The sequence below is a fragment of the Hylobates moloch genome, unplaced genomic scaffold (assembly GCF_009828535.3).
Source record: "Hylobates moloch isolate HMO894 unplaced genomic scaffold, HMol_V3 SCAFFOLD_1102, whole genome shotgun sequence".
Taxonomy (NCBI): domain Eukaryota; kingdom Metazoa; phylum Chordata; class Mammalia; order Primates; family Hylobatidae; genus Hylobates; species Hylobates moloch.
Genome location: NW_026653377.1, coordinates 1 through 12857, shown reverse-complemented (window position 1 = coordinate 12857; position 12857 = coordinate 1). Strand labels below are relative to the sequence as shown.

Genomic DNA, 12857 nt, shown 5'->3' with positions numbered 1-12857 from the left:
TTTTTTTTTTTTTTTTTTTTTTTTGAGATGGAGTCTTGCTCTGTTGCCCAGGCTGGAGTGCAGTGGCATGATCTCGGCTCACTGCAACCTCCGCTTCCTGAGTTCAAGTGATTCTCCTGCCTCAGCCTACCGAGTAGCTGGGACTATAGGCACGTGCCACCATGCCTGGCTAATTTTTTGTATTTTTAGTAGAGACAGGGTTTCACCGTATTAGCCAGGTAGGTCTTGATCTCCTGACTTCGTGATCCACCCGCCTCAGTCCCCCAAAGTGCTGGGATTATAGGCGTGAGCCACTGTGCCCAGCCAATTTTTTTGTATTTTTAGTAAAGATGGGGTTTTCATCATCTTGGCTAGGCTGGTCTTGAACTCCTGATCTCGTGATCCACCCACCTTGGCCTCCCGAAGTGCTGGGATTACAGGCGTGAGGCACTGCGCCCAGCCCCATAACTACTTTTTTTTTTTTTTTTTTGAGACGGAGTCTCACTCTGTCACCTGGCTGGAGTGCAGTGGCATCACCTCGGCTCACTGCAACCTCCGCCTCTGGAGTTCAAGTGATTCTCCTGCCTCAGCCCCCTGAGTAGCTGGGACTACAGGCATGGGCCACCACGCCCAGATAATTTTTGTATTTTTAGTAGAGAGGGGGTTTCATCATGTTGGCCAGGATGGTCTCAATCTCTTCACCTTGTGATCTGCCCGCCTCAGCCACCCAAAGTGCTGGGAACTAATCATTTTTTTAAAATCCTGCAATATAAGACAAACCAATAGCCTAAGACTAAAACTACAGCCTTCTGAAAAATAATAAGCAATCTGAGATTATTTTTGTGCATTATTTTGTTCTTAGGCTATATTTCATCATGAATACACATATTATTGCTTTTTAAAGTCAGTGTAATTCTGATTGACAGATGACAGAAATATATTAATTAGAAAATAAAATATTATTTTCCAACCATTCCTAGACAGTGTTCTAATATGATTAACTTTAATTGCCAGAAGTAAAATCTTTTATTTTACATGATTACACTTCATTGTACTAGAATATATCACAATCTCTATTTCCTTGAGACAAATAGTTTCCCTAATATGTTATTATAAAACTGTTTAAACATATAAAAAGCTTGTGGGAAGTGCATATTTATAGTCCAACCACTTACATTGTACAATTATCATTTTGTTATATTTGCTTTATTACATATCTATCACTCTGTCCACCATTCTATCCAATTATCAACTCACCATTTCTTACTTATGTCAAAGTATATATTTTTCTTACATACATATGTATCATTATTGTTCAGTATCTGTGTACAGCTCATTTTTTTTTAAGTTACTAAGGTTTTTTATTAACACCTCAGAGCAGAGGTTATGAAAGGACCCTGAATTGTTCTAGGAATTTTCTTCAGTGAGCATTTCTGAAGACTCGGGGATCAAGGTTGGGTTAAACTTTGTGATGGCTCCATTGGCAGTCTAGTCACAAGCACCTCCTCGATCCTTGGGTCCCAGCAGAAAATGATGCCAGACTCTCAAACTGCCACAAGGTAGCCTGGAAAGAACTCTACGGTCCAGAAAGAGCCTGGAAAGTGGTTTTGTGAGATGAAATTTACTCCTGGTGAAAATGCTGCGAATATTGTTCAGCCTACAACAAAGGATTTAGAATATTGACAAACATAGTAAAACAGTGGCAGGGTGTGAGAGGACTGACTCCAATTTTGAAAGAAGTTCTACTATGGGTAAAATGCTATCAAACAATATCACATGCTACACTGAAATCTTTGGTGGAAGGAAGAGTCAGTTAATGTGGCAAATTTCATTGTTTTCTTTTAAGAAATTGTTACAACCACTTCAATATTCAGCAACCATCGTCCTTATCAGGCAGCAGCCAACAACATCAAGGCAAGACCCTTCACCAGCAAAAAGACTAAGACTCCCTGAAGGCTCAGATGATCATTAGCATTTTTAGCAATAAAGTATTTTTATATTTTTTCTTAGTTTTAAATAATTGAGCTTCAAGTAAGGGCATCAAGAGTTTTTCTTCTTTCCTTTCTTTTTTTTTTTTTTAAAGACATGCTTTGTCATGTTGTCCACGCTGGTCTTGAACTCCTGAATTCAAGTAATCAACCTGTCTTGGCCTCCCAAAGTGCTGGGATTACAGGCATGAGCCACCGAACCCAGCCAGCATCAACAGTTTTAAAATTAAGGACATAACGCCATTTCACACTTTAAATAGACTACAGTGTAGTGTAAACACACCTTCTTTTTTAAAATAGAGACAGGATCTCCCTATATGCCCAGGTTCATCTCACAATTCCTGGGCTCAAGTGACCTCCCGCCTTCCTCTCCTAAAGTACTGGGATTATAGGCATGAGCCATCACATCCAGCTAATATAACTTCATATTCACAAGGAAACAAAACAATTTGTGTGCCTTGCTTTATAGCAATATTTGCTTCATTGTGGTGGTCTCGAATCAAATCCACAATATCTTTGAGGTATGGCTGTACTTTCTAAGCATTTCCTGAGTCAGCCTACTTTTTCTCCATTTTTATTGTCACTATTCTATCCATTTTTTGTTTTGTTTTGTTTTCTTGTTGTTGTTTGGAAACAGGAACTAGCTGTGTCACCCAGGCTGCAGTGCAGTAGTATGATCATAGATCACAGCAGCCTCGATCTCCTGTGTTGAAACCATCCTCCTGCCTCAGGCTCCTGAGTAGCTGAGACTACAGGTGCATGCTACCACACCTGGCTCACAGCATTTACAACTTAAAGTTACCTAGTGCCTTGTGGGCCATTGGAAAAGACTGAATTTTACACTCTGAAATGGGAGTCCTTGGAGGGTTTTGAGCAGAGGAAAGATATTCAGTTCATCAGATCACTCTGCCAAGAGATCAGTTGGGTGGCACAAACCAGAGGGCTGGCAGTAGAGATGACTGCCAGACTTTATTTGGATAGACTTTATTTGGAAGCTGGGTCAGCAGGATTTCCTGGTTGACTGAATGTGGGGTGTGTAAGAGGAAATGAGGATGGCGACTGGAAGTTCCTGGAAGGATGGGTTGTTGTAAGTTAGATAGGAAACCCTCTGAGGATGCAGCTTTGGGAACATGATGTTTGGGTCAGCTGGGTGTCATGCAGACAAGCGGAGTGTCAGGTGTGGAGACGGAGGTCTGGCCAGGGACTTAGATGTACAGCCCTCAGCATGTAGATACCACTTCAAGCTGTGAGGTGGCCGGGGAGTGAGTGCAGAGTGAGCAGGAGGAGCAGGACTGGTGTGGGTGAGAGGGGGTGACTGCAGCCAGGAGGCCTCAGCAGTGCCCAGGAGGGAGAAGTAGTGTGAGCATGCAGGCACGTGGGAGGCCAGCTGTAGATGGAGGTGACATGTCCAGATCCCACTGCCATGTTAACTATGGTGAAGGCAGAGTTGATCACTGGAGGAGGGGTGCGGAGGCCTTCAGCGATCTTGGCAAGCACCGATTTTCATGGTTGTAGAACTGGAGCAGGGGAACTGGAGGCTGTGACTGCAGAAAACTTTTGTGGGGTTTTGCTGCAGAGAGAAGCACAGAAATGGAGCAATTGTTGGTGGAAGAAGTGGAATCAAAAGGTTTTGAGATAAGAGAGGTAACAGAGGGAAGAGCTGTTGGAATAAAGTCCAGGAAGAGTGGATGGTGTCTACTGAACAAGTGATGTCTGGCCCTGAGCAGACATTGACAAATCATCTGTGCCTGAGCTGCCCACAGAACTTTCTTTGATCATGGAGATGCATGTCTGTACTTCCCAATACTGTAACCCTGGCAGCAGGTTGATATGGACCACTTCCAATGTGGCCAGTGTGATTGAGGAACTGCATTTTAAATACTATGTAATTGTAATTAATTTTAATTTAAATAGCCACACATAGCTCCCCTGTGGACCAGGTCAGAGCTCTGATAAGGCTGGATAAGGGAGGAAACCCGGGTAGAGGGTTGACTGTGAAGGTTCTTTCGGTTTGGGAGTGAATCAGGAAACAGCCACATCAGCTGAGTGAAGGTGAGGGAGGTGTTGGGGGTTTACAGATGGGAAAAGTGTGACAGAATTGTTTGGAGAGGAAGGAAAAAAAGGTGTGGACTGGGGACGTTTCCAGTGTTTGGGCACACAGGGCTCCACAGAGTAATCTACATTTGCTGTTCCTTGGAGCAGCAGAGAGGAAAACGGTTGGGACATATTCTGAGCAGACTGTAGAGGTAAAATGTGTAGGGTTTTTTTTTTGTTGCTGCTGTTTGTTTGTTTGTTTGTTTGAGATGGAGTCTTGCTCTATTGCCCAGGCTGGAGTGCAGTGGCACGATCTCGACTCACTGCAACCTCCGTCTCCCGGGTTCAAGTGATTCTCTCACCTCTGCCTCCTGAGTAGCTGGGACTACAGGCATGCGCCACCACGCCCAGCTAATTTTTGTATTTTTAGTAGAGATGGGGTTTCACCATGTTGGCCATGCTGGTTTCGAACTCCTGACCTCAAGTGATCCACCTGCCTCGGCCTCCCAAAGTGCTGGGATTACAGGCATGAGCCACCGTGCCCGGCTAAATGTGTAGTATTTTTAATAGGATAAAGCCTACATAATTCTGTCCACAGTTCCTTTACTTAGAAATTGCTCATTTGTTCATATTAATCTTATGTTGATTACAGATAACGGCATATGGGTTTTTTCCTGCCATGTATAGCTGAATCGTGCAGAATTTGAAGATCAAGATGATCAAGCTAGAGTTCAGTATGAGGGTTTTCCATCTGGGATGTATGTCCCCATTGAGATTGAAAATGTTCTCAGTGAATCTGTGCATATCTTTGACCTCCATTACCCCATTATCCTGGGTGGCTTGGGCAACAGTGAAGGCAATGTTGGATACGTGCAGGTGGGTCCCTTTGCTGTGTATTTGGTGCCTGAGGCTCTGTGGATTTCCCCTCCATCAATCATCTTACCCTCTTGTCCCATCAGATGCATCTGAAGAAACATCACTGGTCTAAGAAAATCTTCAAGCCCCAAGATCCAATCATATTTTCTGTAGGGTGGAGGAGGTTTCAGACCATCCCGCTCTATTATATCGAAGACCACAATGGAAGACAAAGGCTTCTAAAGTAAACCCCACAGCACATGCATTGCAGAGCTGCCTTTTGGGGTAAAATATGGTTACAATAACTTGCTTATTGCTGATACTAAGCCTTACAGGCTGCATCATTATAGCTTTGTGCTCTTCCTTTCATAAAATTCCATTCTTAAGAATTTTCTCTTTTCTGTGAGCAGGGAGGTGGTTTGGAGTAAATCTATATCCAAATGTAAATGTCCCTATCCATTATGTAAAACTAGAATCTAAAATTTGTGGTTTGCTATATTTCTTTTTTTCCTTTTCCTTTAAGGCCCTATCACTTCACAGGGAACTGGTGTATTGGCTGTCAGTGGCATAATGGTAACTATCTTGGATGATTTCTTTTACAGATTGGCTTGAGAAATATATCCTGAATGTGGGTTATTACATACATGAGACTTTAAGTTGAAAATTACTCATTTTTAGTAATATAAAGTAAATTTCCCTTTCCTTTTAATCTTCCTGCATCCTTTCAGTAGGGTGTGAGTAGAGGAGGGGAAGTGGAAGAATTACAATGGTACTGAAGACATTTCCTATTTTTGTGCATCTTTTGGATTTATTTATCTAAGCAAGTACTTAAGCAGTGCTCACCATGTGCTAACCACTATGTGAGGTTGTGAGGAGCCATCGGAGACTAGCCAGACATGCGACCCCCTGCAGCCATGCTGGGGTAGCAGTCTGTTCACTACATTTTCATTTGACCAGTCAGACAGGGCAGGGTTTATTGGTCCCATTTAACAGAGAAGAAACCAGAATAATGAGCAGATGGAATCTGCCCTGGTGGTTCAAATTTTAATTTCCTAAACATTGCAACTGTATTTTTCTTTTCCATTTCATTCCAAATAGATCATTATAGTCAAATTATGTTCCTCTGAAATCACTCTCAGGAAAGTACTCAACACTCCCTGTTTTTTTTTTTTTTTTTCTTTTAGACAAAGTCTCCCTCTGTCATCCAGGCTGGAGTGCAGTGGTGCAATCTTGGCTCACTGCAACCTCCACCTCCTGGATTCAAGCAGTTCTCCTGTCTCAGCCTCCTGAGTAGCTGGAACTGTGCAGGTGTGCACCACCATGCCAAGCTAATTTTTGTATTTTCAGTAGAGACGGGGTTTCGCCATGTTGGCCAGGCTTGTCTCGAACTCCTGACCTCAGGTGATCTGCCCACCTTGGCCTCCCAAAGAGCCAGGATTACAGGCATGAACCACCACGCCTGGCCTCAAGTCACTCTTGTTAGTTTGGCTTACCAACTTTAAAGTTTTGGATTGCTTTTGTCAAACCACTGGGTTGCAAGTTCAGATGGTCTTTCTTGTTTTTCTTAGCTAATTGCAAGTTAAATTCACTTTGGTAATTTATTATGTCACATAGAATTGAAGTTTTCCTCTTGCTGATATTATTCCTATTTTCAAATTCTGGGGTTCCTGTTAGGCTGATTTTTGGATAGCTGCCACAGGAATTGTCCTTGATCTGGATAAATCCATAAAAATTGTGAAGAAATTAACTGGTTTTCCATATAAAATTTTCAAGAACACTTCATTGATTAAGGTTTGTATATTTATATATTCTCATATTTATAAATGCCCATGTTGTTTGAGAAAAGGAATGAAATACTTCTACAATAAGGGCCTCATGTTTTTACATAAGTATTTGAAATCTTTTATAAACTTCATGTTTTGTTTGCTCCCTTATGTTGTGTTACTTAAATATGCCCAAAAAAGCAGTAGTAAAACAGAGCTATTTAGGAATTGAGGCTGTTATTCATGACTACCATGTGAGACTGCTACAGAAACTCATATTGAAAATATGTCATTTTGGGGCTGGGTGCGGTGGCTCATGTCTGTAATCCCAGTACTTTGGGAGGCCGAGGCAGGCGGATCACGAGGTCAGGAGATCAAGACCATCCTGGCCAACACGGTGAAACCCCGTCTCTACTAAAATGCAAAAAAATTAGCTGGGCGTGGTGGTGTGCGCCTGTAGTCCCAGCTACTTGGGAAGCTGAGGCAGGAGAATCTCTCGAACCTGGGAGGTGGAGGTTGCAGTGAGCCGAGATCGCACCACTGCACTCCAGCCTGGTGACAGAGCAAGACTCCGTCTCAAGAAAAAAGAAAATATGTCATTTTATCCACTGGGTTTTGTTTCCTACTTTTTTGATTTGTGTTAAGAAAGGGAAAAAAATCACAAGTTTGTCTAACCATTCAGTAGAAAAATAGAGTATTTGCAGACAACTTGGCAAGGGTAGAAAAATGGATGTACTGTTTTTCAGTATTTGGGGAAGGTGGTTTGAGCAGTATTTACTGACAATTTCATTAGTGGGGATGTTTCTATTAAAAACACATAGTAAGGTCATTAAGTGTTCTTGCAATATAATGTAATAATACCACCAGCCTTTATCTTACTGTTTTCATGTTCTAAGTGCATGCACCTGAGTAAAAGATCTGGGCTGCAGTCTAGGCTGAGAGATGCCAGCAAAGGCTGCCTAGGCCAGTGCAGTCCAGTAAATCTCTTCAATCTTCTCTTCCACACAGACAGCAGTGATGAGCATGCCCATGAACCCACATGATTATTTTGGGAAAAATGAAAGAGTTATATTCTTTTTGTGGTAGTAATTCCACTTTCAGGGGCAAATACATTTTGATTATTTTATCACCTTTCAGTGAGTTCTTTTTGTTCTTTAACCAAGGATGTATGTTTGAGGTAAGAAGTAAAGCATATATGATTTTTTGTGTGTGTTTTTATCTTGCTATACCCGTAGGGAATGTTTAATTCTGCCTTGGAAGTGGCCAAATTTGAAGGTGCTGTGATTCAAACTGTCAGCGAGATAAGGCAGCAGATCAAGAAAGCGCTCCGGGCTCCAGAAGGAGCCTTCCAGGCCAGCTTTGAGTATAAGCTGCTGATGAGCAGTGAGTATCTTGAGTAGTGTTCAGGGCAGGGTGTTACCATTCATGCTTGACTTCTAGCCAGTGTGACGAGAGGCTGGAGTCAGGTCTCTAGAGAGTTGAGCAGCTCCAGCCTTAGATATCCCAGTCTTATGTGGTGTGCCCATTCGCCTTGTGTCTGCAGCCCCCTGGCTACACCCAGTAACAGTTCTGGGATCTATGAGACTAGCTTCCTTAGTGAGCTTTCCCTTCAAAGACTTTGCAACCAGGTAGAGAAGTCTGGAGTGAAGGTTTTGTTCTTTGTTTCTTCGCAATATGGATACGAATCTTCTTTTGAAAATGTTAAAGTAAATTACCTCTCTTTTCAGATACTGTCTTCATGTGAACTTGGTATCCTGTTTCCATCCCAGCCTTCTATAACCCAGTAACATCTTTGTTGAAACCAGTGGGTGAGAAAGACACCTGGTCAGGAATGCAGACCACAGGACAACTCAGGCTCACCCACAGCATCAGACTAAAGGCGAACAAGGTCTCTGTATAAAGTACTGATGGTGTGTGTGTTAGTGGAGATGCAGCCTGTGCTCTGCAGACAGGGAGTCACACAGACACTTTTCTATTAATTTCTTAAGTGCTTTGAATGTTCAAGTATAAAGTCTAACATTAAATTTGATTGAACAAGTGTATATTCATGGAATATTTTTGGAATGGAATATGAAAAAATGGTAATAGTGGTTCTTTCTGGATTGAAGACAAACTTTTCTTCTTTAAATTTTATTTTATATATTTGAGGTTGACCACATGACCTTAAGGATACATATAGACAGTAAACTGGTTACTACAGTGAAGCAAATTAACATATCTACCGTCTCACAGTTACATTTTTTGTGTGTGACAGGAACAGCTAAAATCTACTTATTTAACAAAAATCCCAAAGACAATACGTTTTTATTAACTATAGCCCTCATGATGTACATCAGATCTCTAACTTGATCATCCTATATGTCTGCTACTTTGTAATTTTTAAATGTACGTCTCCCCGTTTGCTATTGGTCATTTTCTATTTGGCCATTTTTCAACTGGGTTGTTTTTCTGTTATTAAAAGAGTTCTTTACTGATTTTTGGACATTAACACTTTATCAGATATGTGATCTGCAAATATTTCTTCCAGTCTGTAGGTTCTCTTTTCATTTTATTGGTTGTTTCCTTGCTGTGCAGAAGCTTTTTAGTTTGGTGCAGTCCTCCTTGTTTATGTTTCCATTTGTAGCCTGGCTTGTGGTGTGATATTCAAAAAATAATCGCTAAGGCCAATGTCAAGAGGCTTTCCCCCTATGTTCTCTTCTAGGAGTTTTACGGTTTCAGGTCTTATTTGGGTCTTGGGTCTTGTATCTGTTTTGAGATGACTTTTGTGTATGGTGTATGATCAGGGTCCATTTTTATTCTTTTGCATGTGAAAATCCAGTTTTCCCAGCACTATTACTGAAGAGACTATTTTCCTTTCCATTGTGTTGTCTTGTTTGCCCTTGTCAAAAATTAGTTGACAGTATATGTTTGGATTTATTTCAAAGGTCTCTGTTCCATTCCATTGGTTTATATTTTTTGTTTTTATGCCAGTATCATACTTTTTTGATTACTATAGCTTTGTAATACAATTTTAAATCAAGAGGTGTGATGCCTCCAACTTTTTCTTTCATAGTAATCTGATGGCTGTTTGGGGTTTTTTTGTGGTTCCATATGAGTTTCAGGATTTTTTTTTTTTTTTTTTTGAGATGAAGTCTCACTCTGTTGCCCAAGTTGGAGTGCAGTGGCACAATCTTGGCTCACTGCAACCTCCACTTCCTGGATTCAAGCAATTCTCCTGCCTCAGCCTCCCGAGTAGCTGGGACTACAGGCACATGCCACTATATCTGGCTAATTTTTGTAGTTTTAGTAGAGACAGGGTTTCACTATGTTGGCCAGGCTGGTCTCCAATTCCTGACCTTGTGATCCACCTGCCTTGGCCTCCCAAAGTGCTGGGATCACAGGTGTGAACCACAACACCTGGCCAGCATTGTTTTTCTCTGTTCTGTGAAGAATGCCATCAGAACTTTGATGAGGATTGTGCTAAATCTGTATATTTGCTTTGGGTAGTGTGAACATTTTAACAATATTAATTCTTCTGATCCATAAACATAGGATATCTTTTCATTTGTTCATGTCTAAATTTCTTTCATCAATGTTTTATGGTTTTCAAGTGTACACATCTTCCATCTTCTTGGTTAAATTCATTCTTAAGTATATGTTTTTCTTTGATGCTATTGTAAATGAGATTGTTTTCTTGATTTGTCAGCTAGGTTATTTGTATATAGAAATGCAACTGATTTTTATATGTTGAGTTTATACTTTGCAGCTTAACTGAGTTGATTTAGTAGTTCTCAGACTTTTTGTGGAATGTTTGGAGTTTTTTACATAAAAGGTCTTGTCATCTGCAAATAGAGATAATTTTACTTCTTTAATTTAGTTGCTTTTTTTTTCTCGTCAGATTGCTCTTGCAAGTACTATGTTGAATAAAAGTGATGAGACTAGGCATCCCTATCTTGTACTCAATCTTAGTAGAAAAGCTTTTAGTTGTTCCCCACTGACTATGATGTAGGCCATGGGTTTCTCATAAATGGTCTTTATTATGTTGAGGAACTTTCCTTTTATACATAAACTATTAAGAGCTTTTATCAAGAAAGGTTGCTAAACTTTGTTAAATGCTTTTTCTACATCAATTCAGGTGACCATATGGTTTTATCTTTCATTTTGTTAAGGTGATATATCACATTGATTGATTTACATATGTTAAACCAGCCTTGCATGCCAGAGATAATTCCCACTTAATCATGATGTATAATCTTTTTGATGTGTTGTTGAATTCTACTTGCTAATTTTTTTTCCTGATCAGCCATTTATATATATATACATATATATATAATTTTTTTTTTATTACACTTTATGTTCTAGGGTACATGTGCACAATGTGCAGATTTGTTACATATGTACACATGTGCCATGTTGGTGTGCTGCACCCATTAACTCATCATTTACATTAGGTATATCTCATAATGCTATCCCTCCCCCCTCCCTCCACCCCACAACAGACCCAATGTGTGATGTTCTCCTTCCTGTGTCCAAGTGTTCTCTTTGTTCAATTCCCACCTATGAGTGAGAACATGTCGTGTTTGGTTTTTTGTCCTTGCGACAGTTTGCTGAGAATGATGGTTTCCAGCTTCATCCATGTCCCTATAAAGGACATGAACTCATCAATTTTATGGCTGCATAGTATTCCATGGTGTATATGTGCCACATTTTCTGAATCTAGTCTATCATTGTTGGACATTTGGATTGGTTCCAAGTCTTTGCTATTGTGAATAGTGCCGCAATAAACATACATGTGCATGTGTCTTTTTAGCAGCATGATTTATAATCCTTTGGGTATATACCCAGTAAGGGGATGGCTGGGTCAAATGGTATTTCTAGTTCTAGATCCCTGAGGAATCGCCACACTGACTTCCACAATGGTTGAACTAGTTTACAGTCCCACCAACAGTGTAAAAGTGTTCCTATTTCTCCACATCCTCTCCAGCACCTGTTGTTTCCTGACTTTTTAATGATTGCCATTCTAACTGCTGTGAGATGGTATCTCATTGTCGTTTTGATTTGCATTTCTCTGACTGCCAGTGATGATGAACATTTTTTCACATGTCTTTTGGCTGCATAAATGTCTTTTGAGAAGTGTCTGTTCCCATCCTTCGCCCACTTGTTGATGGGGTTGTTTGTTTTTTTCTGGTAAATTTGAGTTCATTGTAGATTCTGGATATTAGCCCTTTGTCGGATGAGTAGATTGCAAAAATTTCCTCCCATTCTGTAGGTTGCCTGTTCACTCTGATGGTGGTTTCTTTTGCTGTGCAGAAGCTCTTTAATTAGATCCCATTTGCCAATTTTGGCTTTTGTTGCCATTGCTTTTGGTGTTTTCAGACATGAAGTCCTTGCCCATGCCTATGTCCTGAATGGTATTGCCTAGGTTTTCTTCTAGGGTTTTTATGGTTTGGGGTCTAACATTTAAGTCTTTAATCTAACTTGAATTAATTTTTGTGTAAGGTGTAAGAAAGGGATCCAGTTTCAGCTTTCTACATATGGCTAGCTGGGCAATGTCAACTTTGTAAATTAACTGAGACCTGTCTCAGATTTTGGGGGTTCACAAAATATACTCCAAGGATATAGTAACCAAAACATCATAGGTCTGGTACAAAAACCATGACACAAAAGCCAATGGAACAGATTAGAGAAGGTTGTAGGCTGCACTCCTACAACCATCTGATCTTTGACAAAGTCTATAATTAGAAGCAATGGGAATGGACTCCCTATTCAATGAATGGTACTAGGATAACTGGTTAGCCATATTCAGAAGATTTAAAATGGACAACTTCCTTCCAACATATTAAAAAAATCAACTTAAGATGGATTGAAGACCTAAATGTAAAACCTAAAACTATAAAAACCCTATACAGAAGCCCAGAACATAATATTCTGGACATAGGCAATAACAAGGATTTTATGATCAAGTTTCCAATAGCTATTGCAACAAAAACATAAATAGATAAGTGAGACCTAAGTATACTAAGGAGATTATGTTCAGCAAAAGAAACTATCAGCAAACAGACAACCAACAACGTGGGAGAAAATATTTGCAAACTATGGATCTGACAAAGGTCTCATATCCAGAACCTGTAAGGAACTTAAAAAAATTTTTAAGCAAAAACTAAACAACCTCATTGCAAAATAGGCAAAGGACAAGAACAGACACTTCTCAAAAAAGACATACATGCTGTCAACAAGAATATGAAAAAATGCTCCATTT

General features: G+C 40.2%; 1 pseudogene; it reads left to right on the top strand.

The window, feature by feature from the left end:
* The first annotated feature begins 3557 nt into the window (after window positions 1-3557).
* Window positions 3558-8974, top strand: LOC131382680 (ribosome biogenesis protein BMS1 homolog; annotated as a pseudogene).
* The last annotated feature ends 3883 nt before the right edge of the window (window positions 8975-12857 follow it).